Source organism: Sciurus carolinensis, chromosome 12 (genome assembly GCF_902686445.1).
Source record: "Sciurus carolinensis chromosome 12, mSciCar1.2, whole genome shotgun sequence".
In the NCBI taxonomy this organism is placed as follows: Eukaryota; Metazoa; Chordata; class Mammalia; order Rodentia; family Sciuridae; genus Sciurus; species Sciurus carolinensis.
In genome coordinates, this window is record NC_062224.1 from 27,531,563 (window position 1) to 27,537,562 (window position 6,000).

The window sequence follows — 6,000 nt, forward strand, 5'->3', positions numbered from 1 at the left end:
GCCACCATAGAAATGAAATGATGTACCCCATTTGTGTACAATGAATCAAAATGCAGTCTGTAAAAATTAAAAAAATAATAATAATAATTATCCAGGTAATTTAGTCAACATAGATAAAACAGCTTAGCTTCACATGGGGTTTGCCTATGGGCAATGCTCCCTAATTCCACTGGGTGGTGCAGGTTTCAATCAGTTTTTGAGTTAATGTTCTAAAGACATTGTGGGTTTGGAACCTTCTAGCCTAAGCTATTCTTCTTAAAATGTAGGCTATAAAGGTGTACATAGTTTTGCAGAATATACTGTTTCTTCTTACACTCTACAAGTTTGGCCCATTTAGTTTTACAAACATTCAATGAGAGAAGTCAGAGCTTCTCTTCATCAAAAGTTGCCCAGTGGCTTCCTGTCTCATTTAGAGTCAGAATCGTGGGCTTTGCCATAATTTTCAAAAGCCCTACACCATCTATCCCTCACCTCCTTTCTAACTTAATTTTTTGTTACTGTCCCTCCTCCTTCCTTGCTCTCTTCAATATTCTTCAAACATACAAGGCATGAAGGCTTTGGACCTAGTTATTCTCTCAGAATGTAAAGCTTTCCCTACTATATCCAAAAGGCAGCCACCTGACTTTCTTTAGGTCCCTTAAATAGCACTCTCTTAGTAAGACCACCGATCTAAAATGGCAACACCCCCCAGCCCATTGGTCTATCCTCTTACCTCATTTTTCTTCTTATTATTTAAAACTAACGTCACGTTTATCTTATTTTTTAATTACCTGTTTCCTGAACTAGAATATAAGTGAACTATCATCATCATCCTCTTCCTTCTCCTCCTCCTCATCATCGTTGTTTATTAGGTAAGTTTTTGGAGGACAAGAATTTTTTACCAACTTTGGTTTCTGTTATATACTCATTCCTAGACTAGTACTTGGGGCATATTAAAATCTCAACAAATCTTTATTGAACGAGTAACTGAATGTCTTCCCAAATGAGCTGAGTGAAGTCTACACTCGCCACTGCACTAATGCTGGGTTTTCCAGGCTTTCCAGTCTAGCTGGACCCACAGCTAAATCAGCAAAACCACAGTGCAAAACATATGCCCAGACCATGGTGAGAGCAAAGGGAAGAGGCTCTGATCAATCAGGTAAAATTTAAAATAGGCACATTCTCTTGCTCATAAAACTTGTGTTAAAGAAAACTAAATTACAACCAAACCAGATTTTGTGTTGGGGAAACCCCCAAACCACCACTAGTTTCAAAAATTTGCTAAGAGAACTCTTGGGACTTAACCTATTGTCATAATCATGGTGATGATTTATTACAACAAATGAACTTAAAACAAACTCTTCAAAGAGAGGAGGTACAGGGGGCGACACTAGCTCCCAAGGGTCTCCTCTCCCCATTGAGTCACATAGGCCACAGTTAACTACCCCAGCAACAAATCACAACAACACACATAAAATATTGCCAACAAGGAAGGTCCATTAGATGCTCAGTGCCCAGGGTTTTTTCTTGGGGTTTCTCATGCAAGCCCTCTCTTGCCTGATGTGCTTCAAAATTCCAGAGTCCCAGAAGGAAAGCAGATGTTCATCATGAACCACACCATTCATACAAATCATTTAGGCACAGTAGACCATGTTGATCAGTTCTGGGAATGATAGAAACCCTTCCCAAATCCAAGTTCCCCAATGCCAACCAAGGACCACCCTTGTAAACGGGCCTTTCTAAAGACAGCAGTACAGCCTATGAGGCTAACACCTTTCTGTCCACTTACTCATCCTTAGACCCCAATACTACTCTTCTTCTGAATTACATGTTCAACTCTGCACTGTTTTGTTAAAACTAGACCATGTAAATTAATGAAAATGTCACACATCCAAAAAAATACAGCTTAAAAACTGTCTATCTATGTTTTTAAAAATTGTGCCTTCCCACTGTTTTTTGTTCCTATATTACTTAAGTGTGAACGAACCATTTCAAACAGCTTGTTCATCATAAAAAATACAGAAGAAAACAGACTGTAGTTTTTTAAATCACCACCACGGTGGTAGTGGCTCAGATATGCTTTCTATTTTTGACATCTATTTAGGATCTGACCTAGGTATCTAAATTTATCTATATGACTCTTCTCTGTAATGACAATAATACTTCAGATTTATATCACAGGGCTGGTATCGGACAGTTGGTAGATTAACTCAAACTAGGGGCAAATCTATTAATTTCAATAATTAAAAATTTCGAGTGATAGGACAATTCCAATTGCTTGTAGAATCCAGGCCTGCTGATGCTAAAGAATGTGTTGGCAAGTCTCTAACCAAGCCTGGGTGAACCCTGCACCTTACCACTGTGCTGGAAGAATGATTCTCTTGCTCTCTCTCTCTCTCACACACACACCCCTTGACAGACCATCAGTCTCCCTTATCAGCTTTTTTCTCTTTGAAGATTCCAGTGACTGCATTGCAAAAAATCCTGACTGGAAAATTTCCTTAGCAGACTCTATTCTGTATTTTGGAGAATAAGAGATCCTCAAGGATAGCATATAACATCCTTTTAATTTGTTCATATGTTCAAGAATATAATCTGTAAAATGGGTTCACTTTTCACGGCCTCTGAATATAATGGTGATAATCAAACAATAGGCTCAATGGGTAGAGTGGGATAGGATTATGGGAAGACTCAAAATCCAGCCTGGAGTTTTAAATTGATTCTATGGGACAGAGCTTTGTAAGATAGGTTACCTAAATGGGTTCTAGAGGGTCTCTGAAGCACCTGAAACTATATGCAAAACTGGCAGGAGCATTTTTCTGGGGAGAGGGTCCATGGTTCTCTTCAATTAATCAAGGGCGACTGTGACCTTAGAATTCTGTTTGTGAACCCTATACCAAGTGGGTAAGGAAACAGTTCGAAAGGAGAAGGGTGTGTAGTATCCGTGTTTCCCAAACCACTCTAACTGAAGGATCACTTAGGATTCCAGTTAGATGACAGTTTCCAGTCCCAAGCCTATTAAATCAGAATCTTCAGGCAAATGCCTGGGAGTCTACATGTTACCACATTTCTCTTTGATGTAGTTTGAAGAATTGAGACTTCAGCATCTTTAAAATCCATACCAGATTAGACATTTTATAACTGCATGATTTTTATGGGCCTATTTCTAATTGGGGAAGGGCATGAAATCCTCTCTATATCTTGAAAGCTGAAATGAAAATGGTACCTCAGAGAGTCACTTCTGATTCTGCCAGATGTAGCGCTCCGAAGTTCCTGCATATAATTCTCTTCTCCAGAAAACTCAATCTGGACCTTTTTTTAAAAAATCTTAATGCACATTCTGATTCGTTCCTTAGATCTATCATAGTAAATTAAGACGTGAAGGCAATAGCCACCCCCAGTTCAGCTTGTCAGAAAATTATCAATATTATGTTCAATAATATGCTCTTCCTTCAGATTCTGCTGAGGTATGTCAGTTGTAGTTCCTTTGATTTTGAAGCAAACTTAGAATATTCTACATATTAAGCAAATAAAAATTCTAAAAGTCAACATTTTCCAGATGTCATAGTAAAATGATGAATGGGAAACTGCCTTATAACACTGAATTATTTTTCCAAATAACCTGTCTGGAGCCTAGATCATTTTTAGTTAGATGTCTATTTTAGATTTTTCAAGACTCAATCTCAGCAGCACCACCTACTGATAATTTAAATTCAGTACTTTATGTAAATTCTGAACAATGTGCATATTAAACTATTAACTGGAAAATATGTAGAAAATATTTGGCTTTTCATAAAGTAATGATCATGGTAATATAATTCCACATGATAACATAATCCTAAGTAATAATATAATATAAAAAATTAATATTTTTGCAGGTGGCAAATCAAATTTCATTAAATGGCACTGCTCTGCTTTATTTTAAATGGTTCTCTAGCATGCTGGCTCTGGTCCATTTGCCTCCATCCCCCCTCATTGCCCAGAATTCTCCCTTCATTCCATATTCCAATTGGGCTCAACCAATGAAATGACCAGTAGGAGGTCAGAGACAGCAGGCAAAGCGGTGGTATTTATTTTCTTGTCCCTCTTTTCTACAGTTCTGTCAGCCTGGCTCTCCTCCATAGGTTCAGTTCTCACTGGATTCCAGACACTTGACACTTAGCACTTGCTCTACAGGCCTAAGGGTGGTGACACTTGTGGGTGCCTCAACTTCCCTTGTCTGCTCCCTTAAGTAAATAGTTCTTTCATGAAAGTCTGGGTGTAATTCTGCTTCCTCTAGGGTCCTGACTCTTGACACTCAGACTGTATACTTGAAATGGAATTGATCAGTCATTCAACACTTATTAACTGAATATTATGAAAAAAATTTGCCCTCAGTGCAATGGTAGAGACAAAGAGGAAAAAGATTCTGGTATTCATATTATTAACACATATAAAGAGGATCTGGATTAAATAAAAACTTTTTTAAAAAAATGATTAAATATAACTATTTTAACTTCTATATACAATATTCTTAATCTTAGGTACCAAATAGGAAGGTTCGGTGGCCAATTATGTCTTTATGGTTCCCTGTGAAGGTCTGACCTCATTTACTACCATCAGATTGGAACCCTAAAGTTTACTACAAACAATCTTAAATGAGTTAAAAACCTGGGGCCAATTATTTAATCTATACCTAATGTATACTTTTACATTCTAATGAGTATTCTCACACACAAATGCTCACAATGGAGTCCACACACACACACACAAAGAAAACAAAATTTTCCATGAGTGTCAAAATCCTGGAGAGCAGAGTGGGGACTGTTTCATTCTCCTCTGTGGCTTACAGCATTCTCAGGACATTCTCACACAGTAGAGAGTGATTCAACTGTCCAGCGACAAGATGGGAGGCATCGCATGGTAAATTAGAGTACACGCTTTAACCAGGTTTCAGTGATTCCAACATTCTAACTGGGTCATCCTGAGTAAACGACTATGTTGCCTCATGCTCCTCATGTGTGACATGAGGATGGGAATATTACTCTAGTTTGAGTTATTTGAAAAGCATTTAGACTGGTGCCTGTCCCACAGAAGGAGCAATGTAAGTTACTGTTGAATATATCAAATTAAAGTGATGCTATTTTTTATATTACCTGGAAGTAATGTACCTCAAAGGAACCTTAAGAAATAAAATTCCCTCATTTTATGATAAAAACCGAGGTCCAGAAAAAGTGAATGCAATAAACCACTGAAAAGCCCTTGTTATCCAGATAACCTCATGCCTAAGATCTGCTTGTTGGTACAGCACACTTTAGAAATAGAGTAATATTACCTAATAAAACAAATAAAAAACATTATTACTCTTATAGAAAAACACATGGGCATGAAATTCATCTGGAAGAATAAGAAACCCAGAATAGCTAAAGCAATCCTTAGTAGGAAGAGTGAAGCAGGGGGTATTGCAATACCAGAACTTCAACTATACTACAAAGCAATAGTAACAAAAACGGCATGGTATTGGCACCAAAATAGACAGGTAGATCAATGGTACAGAATAGAAGACACAAACACAGACCCAAATAAATAGAGTTTTCTCATACTAGACAAAGGTACCAAAAATATGCAATGGAGAAAAGATAGCCTCTTCAACAAATGGTGCTGGGAAAACTGGAAATCCATATGCAACAGAATGAAACTAAACCCCTATCTCTCACCCTGCAAAAAAATCAACTCACAATCGATCAAGGACCTTGAAATCAGACCAGAGACCCTGCATCTTATAGAAGAAAAAGTAGGTCCAAATCTTCAACTTGTTGGCTTAGGATCAGACTTTCTTAACAGAACTCCCATAGCACAAGAAATAAAAGCAAGAATCAATAACTGGGATAGATGCAAACTAAATAGGTTTCTCTCAGCAAAGGAAACTATCAGCAATGCGAAGAGAGAGCCTACAGAGTGGGAGAAAATCTTTGCCACTCATACTTCAAATAGAGCACTAATTTCCAGAATATATAAAGAACTCAAAAACTCTACACGAAG